We start from the raw sequence: 18641 nt of genomic DNA on the forward strand, positions 1-18641 counted from the left end.
CAGAGCTAATACACGTTCATCAGACATCTCTGTAACGTGTTCTCCCTCTTCTAATAGTTCACCCGTGACTGGATGATACTGTTGAACAGTTGAGGATTCAGGGAGATCGGCAAACGCTTCTGGTTCAAGACTAACATGTTCAAACCCTGCCGAAGCTTCCAACGTTTCAGTCTGCTCAGATGGACCAGTAGTAGCTGTTGGAGGAGCAGTAGGAGCATCTTGAGACGTACCAGACCCACCTTCAGCACCGGATGCAGTTGCACCGGAACCTGAGGCAGCTGGTTGATCAGGATTTGCTGCATCATCGTCTTTGTCATCGCCACGCTTTGAGGGAACGATGCCTAAAGCGTTGCACCTTTCATTCCAAAGCGTACCTACTTTGTGATTAATTTTCTTGAAGTTTGCATGAACAGGCTTGAAGGCTTCTATTAAGCGATCATCACGATTTTTATAGCGCTCCGACAGCTCTTCATGCTTCTGCTTTAACACTTTTGCCTCATGCTCTAACACAGTGCTATGCCCTTTCATTATCTCAACTTCCCTATCACGAGCCCTGTTTGCTTCTTTCAGCCTTTCAATCTCTAGAGCTTGTTCTTTTATCTTAAGATTCTGAGCATCAACGATAGAGACTAGCTTGTTGTGTGCCACCACATCCTGTGTTCGCTGTACACGATACTCTTCAATCTTTCTAGTATTCCGAACGACTAAGTTACCCAATTCACTGATTTGTTCGATCAGGAAGTGAATTTTCTCAGCTTCGGACAAACTAGACAATGTTTCTGCTAGAGTCGGCCGTGAAGGCTCAGGTCCTGAGGAGCCAGACTGAACAGATGAACCAGAAGTACCTGTTGGACCAGTAATAACAAGAGGAGGACGTACGTGTGTACCTGAGATGGGAGTTGCAGGCGGTTGTTGATCAACAGTCGCCGTGCGTGTCCCAGAAGATGTCTGAGGAGAAGAGACCAGCGCTAGCATCTCTGATGTAGTTAATTGATCACTGACAGGAGGTAGCTGATGCTCTGGAGGCGTTGAATGCTGGATCGAATCAGGTATAGGGGCATCACCAGCAGTTTCACCCATTGACCCTGATCCGTCCTTTGATTTCTTTGAAGTACGAGTACCCTGTCTTCTTGCTTTCCTCATTCTAATCAAACCAGGAGCAGCAGGAATATAATCCTCATCTTTGTCAGATTCTGCGGTTCTAACCGGTTTCTCTATACGTTCAAAACCACGAAAATTCCCACGCTGATCATAAGCCTTTCGCATCCCTGGAGGAGGAGGATTATCATCCTCAGAAGACGAATCATCATCACCAGAACCTCCTTCATCATCAGAAGACGAACTGCTTTCATTCACCAACTTCCTCGGCTCGTCCACCTTATCTTTACCTTTGTCGGTCGTATCATCGCCTGACCAACTTGCAGGACCACCATCTCCACCTGCACTACCACCTGTATCTCCAACTACAGTACCACCAATATCACTACGGACATCAGATTCGATGAACACTCCTTGGACTTCTTCCGCAGCAACATTCACATCAACTTCAACATGTGTTGCCGCACTGGAACTTCCAGCAGACTTCCTGCTCGATGCTTTAATTCCATGCTTAGCCCCGAGTTGTGTGTTAGCTAACGCAATTAACCTGGGCTCTTCGTCATCAGAATCACTTGCATCTCGACGCCACTTGTTGTTCTGTGGGGCCTCGTAGGTCGGAACATCGAGGTGACCAATAAGCTTTCTGACTGGATCGGATTCCTTGTACTTAGACATAGACTTGAAGATCAGCAATGTACGCTCGTTCATCGGATTAACTGGAAGAACATCTGCTTCAACCTTGGGAAGATCCGGAATCTGATCATCTATCATCATTTGCAAGAATCTTGGATATAACCAAAACTTGGTTGACGTCCGTTGATTTGCTGATGGAAGTGGCCTGCGGGCATTCTCTTTCAGATTGTCAAAGATGTAACGTGATATGTTGAACGGCTTGTTCAGAATTAAAGCCGTAAATAATCCCGTCAATTCAATAGGCGACAGATCATATCCAGACCGTTTGTTGCTCAGGCAGTGAATAAGAATATGCAATAAGAACTTGTATCGTAACGGCATGGACCCTTTGTTTATCTGATTTGCTAGCACATTATCGGAGTAACATAGCCTCATCAATAAACCACGCTGACACTGTAAATCAATAGAAGTCGAATCTTCTGGTTGATCTCCCAATTGCAAACGCGCTCTGATGGTGTTCTCGGTGATCACCACGGGTTTCTCAGTAACGAATCCTCTTATCACTTCTTGATTATCCACTGTTTCAACCACAGCAGAATTCCAGAATTCCTTGATCTGAGACTGGTAAGCGGTGTGTTGAATAGTAATGGCGTAGTTGATTCGTGCCCGGTGAAGATACTCCATTATCCCATCGAATTCCGGACTAACTTTGCCTTCCGGTTGCAGATACGCGGCCATGTTATGTCTTGGCTCGGACATAGACTCAACTTCGGACTTTTCTCTCTTAGTTGGTTTTGCCCGTTCCTTCTTCATTTTCGGTGCCATTTCTGTTCATGAAAAACAAAGACACGTAATGAGAAGATTGTCAAACAGTCATCAAGGATTTCATACTTAGAAAAATGTCAATTTCTTGAAAAATTTCTAAGTGTTGGTTTCCTCGAAGGACTCCATTTAGACATCGAAGGATTGACATTTGGCTCGAAGGATGACAATTTGATCGAAAGATGTCATTTTCTCGAAAGATGAAGGGCCTTATCGAAGGATCAACTTTCGAAAAGTCAGTAATTTTGAAGGATATCTTGGTCAATCGAAAGATCTGACCAATCGAAGGATGATCCTTCGTAAAGTTTAGTATCCTTCGAGTCTCAGTTCGAAGGATATTTTGCAGTCCATCTTTCGACATCATCTTTCGTGATCGAAGGATGTTTTCCGGTGGCACTGTTCATCGGCGTGTTTTCCGACGACGTGTTTTCCGGTGACAGTTTAAAGTGTGATTTAAGCCATTTAAAAACCTCAACATCAAGCCGTTTAAAAACATCAACATCCTAGTGTCAATCCCGGACACTAATCCTAACTCGGATACTAAACACAAACACATGTACCGATTTAGACCAAAATCCCAAACAAAGCTCTGTTTAACCCAAACCCAAAACCCTTGACATCTGAAACTACCATTCCATGTTATGAACCTTATGATCATCAAAAACTTATCACTAACACATTTACAACATTATCACATTACATATATCACATATCATCCATCATTTTTATAAGTATGAGAACAAGAAAAATTAGAATCGCATGATCAAATGAGGATTATCCTAACACAGATTGTTGTTTGTAAAGTGTATTAGGGTTATCCTACCGTGAATGTTGTTATAAACCTGATAGCTCAAATCTTGTTTTGATTTTGGCAGAGTTTCAGTATGATCAGAGGTTTTTTATGATGAACTTTGAAATGTTATGTTGAAATGAAGAAGATGACCACTTTTATACTCTGACCTCGAAACTTTAACCGTCTCGAAGGATCAATGACCTTTCGAAAGATGAAAAGGGGTTTCGAAAGATGAAACTTTGGGTCGAAGGATCCAGATCTGGATCGAAAGATACCAGATATTTGTGGATCTGGGTCGAAGGATACCAGATATTTGTGGGGATCCTCGAAGGATATCTTTCGACCTGATCCATCTTTCTGATCAGCTCGAAGGATCCAATTGGTCAAATCCTTCGTTGACCAATTTATCTTTCAACCATGAGGATTGACTTTCATTGACCATCTGATCTTTCGAGGGCCATTGCTTCCTCGAAGGATCAGATTTTCACCAACACTTTGGATTTTGGGAATTTGCAACTCAAACCCTTCAAATTCTTAACAGTTTTCAGAAACGACCGTTTTGAAAAATTGCCCGTTATGAAGTTCTGCAAAGGTCAGTTTTATCAAGTATTTCGGCTTGCCAGGTATCGGATCGAGCACCAACATCAGTTAATCAAAAATAAGATTGAATTGAAAATCTTTTTGGATTTTGATAAAATAAAAGACAACAATTTTAATATCCTTTGAATGTTATCAAACGACATCACCGCTAATGTCGTGCTGATATGCACCAAACGACAAAACTGTTTAAAATAAGACAATAAAAGTTAAGCAGTAAATAAATATGTACAAACACAACAATATTTTTGCGAGTTTCTGGCGAAGAGAATCATATCAGTTTGCGGTCTTTTGTCAAAGCACATTTCCTTTTAAGATTCTTTTGCAGAAGCGGATAAGTATTCTACCACAATTACCGATATTGTTATCCACTTAAACTCAGCGATCAAGTGTAATCATAATACATTGAGATACATTTAAGGTATGATTTATACTTACCGACCGGTGTTCATCCACTCACGACACATTCCCGTATCAAGGTATGCACGAGAGTTCATCTTACTGGGGAGTATACCATTTATCATCTGTTTTTAACGTATATAAAATGTGAACAAGTCACTTATTTGAGTTTGAAAACCAAGCCCTATGTGATGAAATCACTTATTGATGAGGAACTTGATTTTCATATGCATGAGGGCACAGGAGCAAGTCCGTGAACAGGTCAGTACTTTCGTACAGCAGAGAGACGAACTTGACTCCCGGAAAGATGTGATATATTATCACTTATTTTGATTGGACATGTGATTGTTTATCACTTATTGAGGTCGAATGCAGTATGAGATATGTACACGTATGTATGGTATCATGGAAGAACTAGACTTTGTCTTTTATAGAAACAACCATGATACCCAGATGATAAACAGCATAAACCCCGAATATCTCAGAACCTCGGCAATCTATCAAACGAAATTTCGGTACCAAGACCATATGCCAATGAGCGGTTCCCACGCGGTTTTCAGTTCGTTATGTTTATATCTCCTGCATACTTTAAAATGATCGTGAGTCTACTGGTACATCATTAGTAGAGCTACTTATCATTTTCTTTTCTTTTGATTTCTAGAAACATGTTTCGACCGACCTCTGATGTAATATCATTTTCCCTTATATTACCAAGAAACTCATTTTTGTTTTTCTATTGTTTTTGTGTTTTTCTGAATTTTCTCCCCCTTAAATGCAGAAAGTAAATAAATTAAAGACATATTTTTGTATTTTTGTGGTTTTTCAATGTTTTTGTATTTTTCTTGAAACTTTCTCCCCCTAAAATTCAAAAATAAAATAAAGTAAAAACATATTTTTGGATTTTTGGTTTTAGAAAAATATTTACAAAAACGATTTCCCGATGTCGGTTACTCTTGCTTCACCTTTATGCCGTTTACCAAAAGTAAATAATCGAATCTTGATTTATCAAATGCTTTGGTAAAAAGGTCGGCACGTTGGTGATCGGTATGAATGTGAACCACATCGATAAGTCTCTTTTCAAAGCAATCACATATGAAGTGATATTTAATATCGATGTGCTTCGTTTTTGAGTGCTGTACAGGATTTCTAGTGATCTGTAAAGCAGCTTCATTATCAACATAAATAGGAGTAGTTAGAAATTCAAAACCGTAGTCCCGCATCTGTTGTTGGATCCATAGAACCTGGGAGCAGCAACTAGACGCAGCAATGTATTCCGCTTCACATGTAGACGTAGCCACACATGTCTGCTTCTTGCACTGCCAAGTGACTAGGCGATTGCCTAAGAACTGACATCCTGCTGTAGTTGATTTGCCATCTTTCTTGCAGCCGCCGAAATCAGAATCACTGTAAGCCTTGAGATCGAAGTTATCATCCTTAGGGTACCATAACCCGGTGTCAGGGCAACCCTTCAGATAACGAAAAATCCTTTTGACAGCAGCATAGTGAGAGACCTTCGGATTTGCTTGGTATCTGGCGAGAAGGCACGTTGGATACATAATGTCGGGTCTTGATGCGGTGAGATACATTAAAGATCCAATCATAGCACGATAAAATGAAGAGTCCACAGCTTCCCCTTTTTCATCCGGAGTAATCCCGTGATTCTGCGGAAGAGGAGTAGAAATTGGCTTCGAATCGGACATCTGGAACCGGCTCAAGATGTCTCTGACGTACTTGGTTTGATGGATAAAAATTCCAGATTCGGACTGATTAACTTGCAAACCCAAGAAGAACGTCATTTCACCCATCGCACTCATCTCGAATCGATCTTGCATCACCTTCTCAAATTCCTTACATAACTTATCATCAGTAGAACCAAAGATAATGTCATCGACATACACTTGTACCAACAGAAGATCTTCACCTTTTTCTTTGATGAAGAGGGTACAATCGATCAAACCCCGTCTAAACCCGTTGTTCAGCAGGTAGGTAGACAGTGTCTCATACCAGGCTCGGGGTGCTTGATGAAGACCATATAACGCCTTGTTAAGCAGTAAAACCCTGTCAGGATGTAATGGATCTTCAAACCCCGGTGGTTGCTCGACATATACTTCCTCTTCGACTACTCCGTGAAGAAATGCACTTTTAACATCCATCTGATACACCTTGAATTTCTTGAAGGATGCGTAGGCTAGAAAGATTCTAATAGCCTCCAGACGGGCAACAGGTGCGTACACTTCATTGTAGTCAATACCTTCTATCTGACTGAAGCCTTGAACAACTAACCTTGCTTTGTTTCGGACAACAATCCCACGGTCGTCCTTCTTGCACTTAAGCACCCAACGAGTTCCGATCTTCTTGTAGTTGTCGGGCCTATCAACCAATTTCCATACGCCCAACTTCTCGAACTGCTGAAGTTCTTCTTGCATGGCTTCCACCTAGGAATCATCTTTCAATGCCTCCTTCCAAGATCTAGGCTCTTCTTGGCTAACATAGCAGGCGAAAGACCAATCATTTTGTTGTCCTGATTCTCGTATCTCAGCATACAAGCCAGCATTTTCGTTATTTCTGATTTGATTCCTTGTCCTTACACCACTGAGAACATCACCTATAATATTCTGCTGAGGATGAATGTTATGAATTCGGGTTTCAGAAACTGGAGGAATTTCAACATTTGACCTCAAGTTATTGATATTTAAATTCCCGATATCATGCTGAAGTTGTTGAGTTGTAGAAGATGATGCATTTTCTTCTTGGACAATTGGCGCAGACACTGGATCCGTTGCTTCTGAAGTACCTTGAACCGGACGCGGTGCTTCACCATCATTTGCATCAACATACTCCTCATCTTCCGATGACAAATTGTAGTCAACAACATCATTAAACACCTCATTTGAAATGAGATTGTTGACAGAAGAAGATGCTTGTGAGTCAACAATGATTGGGCGAGCTAACTGAGAGCCAGTCGCATTCTCGCTTTCAGACAACATTTGAGCAATTGCATTGTCATCATCAAATGTCGGCAGATTGAATGAGTCGAAAAGACCATCATAATCAAACATCCATGGATCTCCAGAAGGCTTCGGTGGATTAGAATATCTTTGAACTCTTACTTCACCCCATTCTTCAATCTTCTTGGTAGTCAGGTTCCATACTCGCAGATTAGGAGTAGCATACCCAAGGAAGTAACCTTCGATAGCTTTGGCACCAAACTTCCCGTCAGGCTCAATCATGGTACATGGTGCACCAAAAGGTTCTAGATATTCCAAGTCAGGAGTCTTCTTGTGTAGGAGCTCGAAGCACGTTTTGCCATGTCTTTTCACTGTGAGAACCCTGTTTAACGTGTAGCAAGCCGAGGCAACAGCTTCAGTCCAGAATCGAACTGGAAGCTGAGACTCAACCAACATGGTTCTTGCAGTCTCAATTAAGGTTCTGTTCTTTCTTTCAGTGACTCCGTTTTGTTGTGGCGTGTACCGAGAGCTGTATTCATGAAGGATTCCTTTTGCAGTGCAAAATTCATCCATAACCCTGTTTTTGAACTCGGTTCCGTTGTCGCTTCGAATTCGCCTCACCTTTAGATTATAAAGATTTTCCAACAAGGTGATCAAATTCTTTAGAATTTCTGGAGTCTCGCTCTTGTGAACCATGAAGTCAACCCATGAAAATCTTGAATAGTCATCAGTGACTACCAAGCAGAAAACCTCCCCGTGCACACTCTTGTGTTTGACTGGGCCGAAAAGGTCCATATGCAGACGTTCGAGTGGCATGTTTACAGTGTTAACCTTCTTCAATGGATGTGATTTCTTGATCTGCTTCCCTTTCTGACACGGCACACAGACATCTTGAAGTTGAAAATTCTTCACATTGACACCTCTCACCAGATTGTTTTTGACTAGGTGATTCATTTTTCTGAGGTGAATATGACCCATCCGTCTGTGCCAAGAGATCGTCTCCTTTTCAGTGGCTTTTGAAATAAAGCAAGTAACTTGTTTGGACTTAGTTATTGCTTGGCTCATATCAAGGACATACAAATCATTAATTCTCGGTGCTGATAAGAGAATCCATTCTTCGGGAATCTTGAATCCTGGCTTTAGCACATAACAACCGGCATCATCAAAATGCACGGTGAACTTCTTGTCGCAGATCTGAGAAACACTCAGGAAATTGTGATCCAACTGTTGCACATAATTGATTTTGTCGAAACTCACAACTCCATTTGAGATCATTCCCTCGCCGGTGATATACCCTCCTTTGTCTCCAGCAAACGCGACATAACCTCCTCTTATACTTCGCACATCGAAAAGAAGACGATAGTCGCCCGTCATGTGCCTGGAAGCCCCACTATCAACAATCCAATGACTATTAATAATTCCTCCTGGACCGCCTGCACATGCAACTAACTTATCAGTTTGAGAGGGGGACCCAAGCCTTTGTGGACTTGGGTCGTCCTTGATCATCAAGGAAGGTGATTTCAATCACTTGATGATTAGGAAAAAGAATCTGTGGTGCTCCCCCTGATTGAATTACCTGCTTTTGCTTCCAAGCTGTTTGTCTTTTACCAGTATTTGAATTTATTGTTTTAGCATTTACTGGTTTTACAGTTTCAGGTTTTGCTTGTACAGGTTTTTCTTCTTTGACCTCTGATTTCAAGGCCTTTTCAATCACCTTTTGATTCTTTTGCTTTAGCTTCTTTTCCCTTTCTTTCAAGACACGTGGGTCCTGTTTCGGGGAAACTGGTCGTTTTTGGTAATTGATTTCTTGGGGAGCACTCGTTTTTTACTTCAGCTTTTGCACGTATGGGCAACATCTTACAATATGCCCAACTGTGCCACATTCAAAGCATGTTCTCCGCTCTACAAACTTCGGAGAAACATGTTGATGACCAGACGGAGAACCAGACAATGAACTTTGTGATCTAGATGTGCTAGGACCTAAATCACATCCATTGGTGTGTTGGGTGTAATTATTCTGATCATTTCTTTTTAAAATTCTAACTTGTTTTACAAAATCAACGTTAGATTTATCCTGAAATGTTTCAAGTTTGTCTGAACCCGTGGATCCAACGAAGTTCATTTTTGGTTCTCGTTTCTTAACAGGAGCTCTTTTGTTTTGCACCTTTTGTTGTTGAACCTTAGGTTGCTCAACCTTTGATTGTTGAATTTTACGTTGTGCAGCCTTAGGTTGAGTAGCCTTAGACTGTTCAACTTTAGGTTGTTGAACCTTTGGTTGTTCAGTCTTAGGCTGCTGAACTTTAGGTGCTTGAACATTCTTGTTCTGAGCCTTCTTTCCCTGTACCTTACCCTTTCCGGAGTTGACTTGTTGTTTTCGCTCAATTGGTAGTTTTTGGTTTCCGTATTGTTTTCTAATTTGTTCACACAGAATTGGATCACATTGAGTGACGGTAACTTTGCCACTTTTGTTCCCCAAAAACTTATCAGTGCATCCTTCAAAAATTTGCTCAATTAAATCTTGATTTACATTTTTAATTGGAAAATCTTTGTTAGAGTAGATTTTGCTATCTCCTTTGAGCGTATACAACAAGTTATTCCCTTCAGGGCTAACTACAAGGGACTCCATTGCTTTTGACATTTCAGTCTTACTCGGTTTCACTGGTGGATCACACAGAATGTGATTCTCGATAGGAATATCTGTTGTAACCGAGTTAGACTGTTGTTTCACAATTTTCTCAGATTCATCGTCCGAAGAATCAGCATCCTCAATAATGGGAGGACTCTGTTCCTTAACACACGATGAATCTGTCACATTCTCAGATTCTGATTTACCCGAGGATGATGTACCAGTTGTGAACCCGAGGCCTGCTGCAAAGTCATCTAGACCAAGTGGCACAGTAGGTTCAAAACGGGGCATATCCTCGTCATCAGGCAATTTGGAGTAATTGTGATTCATTGGGGGAGGGCATGAATTGAATCCAATACATTTTGTATCCCCCTTTTTCCTTTGAACGTCAATGATGTGATCCAATACATAGCGGGAATTGGAATAGCTTTCCAATTTCTGCTTAATTGTCTCACATTCACATCGAGCTATTGCTAACTCTACCATTTGCTTTTCAATTGTGTCAATAAGATTATTGTTAGCATGTTGTTTTCGCAAAACAGCCTTTTGTAATTCTGAAACATCATGTCTTAATGACGCAATTGTTGCTTTAAATTCCTTTTCATTTCTGGTTAAAAACAAGTTAGCTTCGGTTGCTTTAGAAAGATCTACAATCAATTCTTGATTGTGTTTGTGTGTGATTTCAAACTGACTTTCCTTTTCTGCATATTTTAAACACTTTGCACATTCAACAGGAACAGAAATAGAGTCAGAATTAGTATCACATACCTGAGAAGTCTGACCTTCTACGTGAGCCATAAAGGCTGTATGAAAAGAAAAAGATCCATCTTCAGAGAAAAACTGAGCAAGCTTCTCGGAAGTTCCAGCAGATTTCTGGCAGAGAATAGATCTCCTCTTGCATAATGCTTCAGCTTCAGCCAAAAGCTCATCTACTTCCAAATCTAAAGCATCACCTGATAAATCACCAGCATCAAGTGATTCTCCATCCATGCTCCCACTATAACCCGAACTATCTTCATCTTCTGAAGATTCACCAACAGACATGGGTTCTACAACCTTCTCAATCACTTTAGCATAGCATGCTGTTCCACCATTTCCTCATTCTCCGAGCTGAAGGTTCCAGTTGCAGATTTCATCAGCTTGAACGACCAATCCTCTGTGGGGATTAGTGTTTGTGGATCCAGATGCATTTCCTCCAACAGGAACTATTGATCTGACAGAATTGTTGTTCTGTTGCTGTTGTGGCTGTCCTTGATTCCTGAAGGGATTCTGATTTCCTTGCTTAGGTGGCTTCTGACACTCCCGTTTGAAGTGACCCTTTTCACCACAATTAAAGCAAGTGACAGCATTCTTATCAAAACCATACTTGGTGTTGTTGTTGCTTTTCAAGTTGGTTCTCCCCGTCCTTTCCATAAACTCCTTTGCTCTTCGAATTGCACTAGCAAGAGCCCATTTGATATCCATCATTTCAAACTCTTCTTTATCCACTTGCTGATAATCTTCATTGGTTAGATTGATATTCCCAATCTGACCTGCGACTAATCCACAATAAGCACTAACCAAGGTATTCAACATCTCCATATGCTCCTTGGCTATTTCAACAGTGACTTTAGAAAAGTTGGAAGTGTCTAATCTGACTGTGTTCGGATTGGAAGTGGCTTGAAAGTTTGAAGAGCTTCCATAAAACCCTTGCTGTTGCGGTTGTTGTTGCTGAGCTCTGCTTGGGTCTAAGAAAGGTGGTGGTGTGAATTGCTGAGCTGTCGGTTGCACATACTGTTGTTAAGAAGAAGAATCTGGTCTTGAATACATCATCGTGTATGCTGAAGGATCAAACTGATTTGTTGTGGAAGGTCCGGTGTTTGAGATGAAAGCTGTTTGAAGCTTCGCGTGTTGAGAGGTGTGACACCTGTGTCACTTCAACCATCAAACAAATGCCAAACCAAGGAAATATTGTATTTCATACTTGGGATTTGTATAAATATGTGTATGCTTTGCACATATCAATTCTTGTTCAATTTCATACTCTACAACGCTTTCTGGAGAATTATACGCAAACTGGTGCATAAACGTACTCAGTTTAATGCGACAAATACTCCGGGAGACCATCATACACTTAACATACCTTAAATAACCTTTACATAACTTAGAAATAAGTTTTGAAGGCTTTGGTATGGCAAAAACAAGTTAATTCGCTTACAGGGACTAAACTTGACAAACTGCGAAAGTATGCCAATTTGAACTGTAACGAACATTCCGGAACATGTCCATAAGTTAAACATACCATATATATCCTTTACATAGCTTAGAAATAGGCTTTGAGGGGTTTGGTATGCTAAAACAAACTTTTGGATCATTCAGGGACTAAAAGTGTCAAAAAGTGCATAAGTTTGCACTTTCGCGCATAACTCACGTTCTGAATACATCCGGACATCCAAAAATTTATGTAAGCATCCTTATATTATGCCTTAGTGTTTGGCATGAGAAAAATCCATTTGTCGCGTCATTTGGATCGTCTTTCACGCTTATGCGCATTCCGTCGTAATTAAGCGAACATCGCGATCGTACGGCCAAACGAACCGACATCCGACATATTTTTGGGCATGTTTCATGTCCACAATGTTTAGGCATCATTTTAGGGCCTTAAAGATGGCTTTACAGGTCTTGAAAGGGCTGGAAATGGCTTAAAAACGCAACAGGGGCCAAATATGTAAATTCTGCAAGTGGTGCAGATCAGAGGGGCCAGGCGGCCCGCGTAAGGTTTGCCCAAATGTGTAGGCGGGCCGCGTAAGGATGTCTGACAGAAGATTTTGCATTTAATGCAGAATCTGGCCTTTCGTTCGATCAAGGGGCGATGCCTTTTCACCCAAATGAAGGGCCAAGGGCCAAGTTCAGTGTATTTAACCCCTGGACACATGTACGCACGAGATCAAGGCACGATATTCGATAAAACGATCCTAACGGTTCCACTTTTCCTATAAATACCCCCCCCCCTTTAGTGTAAAAATCACAAAATCAGATCTTAAGGCTCTAAGTTGGAACCGTTGTTTCATACCTGAGCTATTTGATCTTGATTAGCACTCGGGGACCCTCCGTAAGTCTTCTTTCGTTCTTTTATTCGCTTTTCGAGTCCGAAAGTCAACGTTTTGTTGACTTTCTGCATTGACCAGCTTTTGGTCAATGTGAAGTTCATGGAACTTCATAACGTGAGCGTGATCACGATGGTTATGGTCCATAGTGACCATACCTACTGATTACCACGTTATCTAGGCTCAGTGACGAGTCGTAGTTTCGGCCAAAATACGCATTCTTGCGTATTTTGTAACCAAACTACTCGTGGGCATCAAAGCCGTTTGTTTTGATGCCAAACCTGTTTCTAAACTTAGTTAAGCATGTTCTAACATGCTTAGCTCGTCACTTTTAGTTTAGTGCTTATATAGGGTCGTAAGGTAAGCGATTTAAACCATCGCTTATACTTTCGAACCCGACCCATTTGGTCGGTCATTAGGACCCGACCAAACACATTAGGTGACCATAACTATAACCTTCCGAGGTTATACTGTGTGGTCGCAATGTTAGGCGTTCCGAACGCGTTCTACGCAAACGACGCGTAAGGTAGCATAAGCTACCTAAACAGGTTGTAATGGACCGTAAGCACTTAGGATTAGTTTCATTTTAGTATGTAGGCTTTGTTAAACCATATTACACGAGTCTCCATACTCGTTTGGTTTTCAAACCCGCGTACTGTCCGATCCTTCTGATTTGGTCCGGTATATTAACATAAGCTACCTATTAGGTGCCGTTGATATTCCGTGATTTTTAGCATTATCTGGTTATTATACAAGGAACTCAAAGCAATCTCAGGTGAGTACATAGTTCCCCTCTTTTACTGTTTTCCGAACTGTTTTGGGGTGAAGCATGTGTACCTATCTGTTATTTTCATGATTTCAAAGTATAATTGATTATACATGTTAGTATTTATCTTTTGACAAACAAAATGACTATCTATGGTTTAAACACTGATTTCTCAAAGATACAAAAGTAATTGTTGGAATAGTACTTATTTTGTTCACCAGACCGATTGGTAGTATGATATAGCGCTATAGGACTAGACACCCCATTCCTGTTGTCATGGAATGTCTGAAACCAATTTGTTTCTCCATCCAAATAGGGATTTCCTTTGTGGTATCCTTATAGTCTCAAAGGTGTAGTTTGATGCACCAGGTCTGAATGAATTCTTAAATCGCACCTTTAAAGTATATTTTGATGTACTCCCAAAAAGTATAGTTTGATATACTCTCATGTGTGGTATTGTACAGAACCAACATATATTTTGTAATCATCCAAAGCATATTGTGATATGTTACTTACATAACTAAAACATAGTTTAATATGTTATTTATCACATCCAAAGCATATACTGATATGTTAGTTACAACACTAAAACATGGTTTAATGTGTTATTTATAAATCCAAGGTATACTTGTAATATACTACTGAAAACTATTATTTTGAACAACTAAAGTATATTTAATATACTATCTATCAAACGATTTGGTTTTGGTTAGTGTTTAGATAACGGAACGAGTGTAATGTGATGAAAACATGGTAGATACGCCGCTGGTACTACTTATATATAAGTGTTTTCATTGCATTACATACCGTGGCGTTATTTAGTACACTTGGGTTAACAATATTGGAACTGAAATATATTTTAATATATTACTTATTCAACTTTCTTAAAACCAAGGTATATTTTATATATACCATAAACGTTTTATTAAAACATTGTTTTTCAAACAACTTAACTTATACAAACCCATTTTACATGGTTATTCAGTTAACCATACATTACTCTCTTAATTATACATATCATCTGATCCTATCGTTTTTCAAATGATTTACAAGACAAAGCAAGTTACAAGGTTCATGACTAAACATTTTCTTAAACATAAGTCATGAATCCCGTTTTGTCTTACAAAACCTATGTATCTCACAGGCATTTTTATGATGACGTACCTATTTTTACACATGTTTCAGGTGCTGTCTTGAGATGATTGTTGATACATGCTACATTTAGGATGGACTCGTGCCTTAGCAACTTTAAAACTTGGAAGATCATAGTTGTACTTATGTGATTGTAATAGAACAACGAGTTCATTTAATCAATAAAACAATATTTAAATTTCCATGTGTTATGAAACAATTATTCTGTTACAACACTCCCCGACGTTTCCGCCATGTTTTGTTGTTACACGTGGTCGGGGTGTGACAGAAAAGTTGGTATCAGAGCTCATGGTTATAGGGAATTAGGTTATTAGTAATGCTTTGACCTAGTCTATAACCTTCCTAGGACCCTAACGCGAGTTTACTTGCGTTTAGTCATAAAACAATATTGTCACCTATCCTTAGGCGACGACCCCAACAAGAACATAAATTTCAAAACCGCTTTGAAAACTAATCATCTGTTCTAGGATGATTGATTACTAGGTTTTGAACCCTCTGTTATAAGGTTTTGAACCCCTTTGAATTTTCAAAACTCTCGTCAAAGTTGGTCTAAATATTGTGAACACATGCAAACTGGAAGGGTGGGTGCCTGTACCCTGAGTTTTCTGTCTAAGGCTAGAGTGTTCGTACAAATCCACATAATCGGACCAGTCACTCTTACCTGGGAACTCTTGGGGTGAGTGTCCACTTATAGGCGAGCATGTCTTCGCGATACATTATTTTTGACCTATTTGCTTTGATTAATCACCAGGTCGTTTGTTGCTTTGTAGTAACAGACAGACGGCCACTATCCTTGCTTTCATCAGATTTGTTTCATCTCATTCTTTTCGTCTAATTCCCTCACTCGTTTCCTCTCATGTTTCCCTCTTTTAGAATGCCTCCTCGACGCGACAATCAGATGGCGAATGCCGAACTGGCGGAAATCATCGCGCAACAAATGGCTGCTGCCTTCCCAATTCTTTATGCTCAAATAACTCAAGCCATCAACAACAACAATGCTCCATGCAATTTCAAGATTTTTAACTCAGCTAAACCGCTCAAGTTCAATGGTTCTGAGGGAGCAACTGGTCTTCTTCAATGGTTCGAGAGCATTGAGAATACTTTCCGTCACGTTCAGTGTCCTGAAAATCGCAAGGTCGAGTTTTCTTCGAGTGTGTTTCAGAAGAGGGCTCTTACGTGGTGGAACGGGGTTATGAGAGACCGCGGTGCAGAGGTTGCATTAGCACAGACTTGGGCCGAGCTTAGGGCTCATATGATGAAGGAGTTCTGTCCTCGTCATGAGCTTAGGGCTCTAGAAAGGGAATTTGATGATTTAAAGCAAGACAGTGGGGAACATCGAGCCTATATTGATCGCTATGAGGAATTGAGCTTGTTATGCCCTACTATGGTTACGCCTCTGGATAAGGCGATTGAGAAATACATTGATGGGCTTCCTGACGTAGTTCAGGACATCGTTACTGGCAGCAACCCTACTACTGTCAGACAAGCCATTGAATTGGCTGCCACTCTGACTGAATCCCAAATCAGGAAGCACAAGCTGTTTCGGAAGGGCGACTTAAGACCATCTGACAAGACTGCTCATGTGGAAACAAAGGAAGAAAGTGCTGAGGTGTCCAAGAAGAAAAAGCGCAAAGCCTCTCAAAGCTACGCTGTAACTGCTCAAGACAAACAAGTTGCACCAAACCAGCCAGCACAACCTCGTAAAAGACAAAACTATGTTGGTACCGCACCTTTGTGCAACAAGTGCAACCGTCATCATCTAGAGCAGGAGCAGTGTCACAAATGTACCCACTGTGGGCGGTTGGGACATTTGATCAATGTTTGTCGTTATGCAAATCAAGCTGCTGCAAACCCTGCTGCTGTTCAAGCACGGTTCCCTCCAGGGTCATGTTATAACTGTGGTGACCTTACCCACTACAGGAACAATTGCCCAAGGCTTGTTAACATACCTCCAGCGCGTGGACGAGTGTTCAACATCAATGAGGCAAACATGAACAATGATGCAGCAGTGAACAATTAGTGTTTTGTATTTCCTTAGTTGCTATCTTTTGACACTTCAAGACAAATCCGTTGCTACATAAATAAAGATTTGTTGTTTTTATTTCTGCAAAATTTATGCGTTTGTGTGAATGCTTGATGCAACTTTATGATGTCAACCCAAAAACAAACTACTCGTATGGTTCTGTCATATTATGATCACTTGTGATCTCCCCAAGAACCTTAAACTCTCGTTTCTTTTAAGAAACAAAGTCAAACTCTTATCGAGAATCCCACTATCTTTATAGATAGATCCTTAAAAATCATTAAAGTACCAATTGAAATCCATGGATTGGATTCCTAGTGTGCTTTGAATATCCATACCTAAAGGTAACAAAATGAAGAATCAAGTTAACTAAATTTGTGCTTTCTTACATGTTTTGTGGTTGTATGTGATCCATCCAAATCCTCATAGAATCTTTCATATCTTCATACGAGAGATTCATAATAGGATATCCAAAGATACTATCTTAAACCCTTAATGGATTTCAACAGTGTAGTTAAGTCCCTCGGGTTATAAAGTATTATTCTATAATTGGACCTCTTGAAAGGTCTGCTTAAACAGATTGATTTTGAAAATCTGATTAGAAATATCATGTGATGATATAAAAATGATCCCTTAACCGGTCTATTTAAAGAGATCGTACGACGGTCTAGTTAAGAAGATCATGTGTTGATCTAGTTAAAAAGATCGTTCGTTGATCGAATTAAAAGGATCCTTTGGTGGTCTAGTCAAATCGCTTCATATTTATTCAAGTAATTTTCCTACGGATTATGAAATGGACTGTGCAGACTGTGCAAGGAATTACGTAATTATGGAGGCCTACATAATTATGGAATTCAGTGCACAGGAACCACAGGAAGTTTCATCATGTGTTAAGACCTAGTGACAAGAATAATGATACGGGAGAAGTCTCGGACCTCGACCAATGTCATTTATTCTCACACTCCCCCAATTCTGATCTCAATCACACACCAAGTTTTCCTATGATAAGCCTTCATAAGAAACGTTCGTCAATCAGTAGTTCAAAATTTCATGTTTTACTAGTTCAAGGAATTCACTCTGAGTGTTAACAAATTCGCTAAGAATCCTAACATGGCCCAGGGTTTTACCTAAGGGTTCAATGTATCTATTATAAGGCGAAACCTTCACAGCTGTCCTCACGAGTTTCCTCTAGAATTAAATTTCGGGACGAAATTTCCTAAACTAGGGGAGACTGTGACACCTGTGTCACTTCAACCATCAAACAAATGCCAAACCAAGGAAATATTGTATTTCATACTTGGGATTTGTATAAATATGTGTATGCTTTGCACATATCAATTCTTGTTCAATTTCATACTCTACAACGCTTTCTGGAGAATTATACGCAAACTGGTGCATAAACGTACTCAGTTTAATGCGACAAATACTCCGGGAGACCATCATACACTTAACATACCTTAAATAACCTTTACATAACTTAGAAATAAGTTTTGAAGGCTTTGGTATGGCAAAAACAAGTTAATTCGCTTACAGGGACTAAACTTGACAAACTGCGAAAGTATGCCAATTTGAACTGTAACGAACATTCCGGAACATGTCCATAAGTTAAACATACCATATATATCCTTTACATAGCTTAGAAATAGGCTTTGAGGGGTTTGGTATGCTAAAACAAACTTTTGGATCATTCAGGGACTA

Source organism: Helianthus annuus, chromosome 15 (assembly GCF_002127325.2).
Source record: "Helianthus annuus cultivar XRQ/B chromosome 15, HanXRQr2.0-SUNRISE, whole genome shotgun sequence".
Classification (NCBI taxonomy): Eukaryota; Viridiplantae; Streptophyta; class Magnoliopsida; order Asterales; family Asteraceae; genus Helianthus; species Helianthus annuus.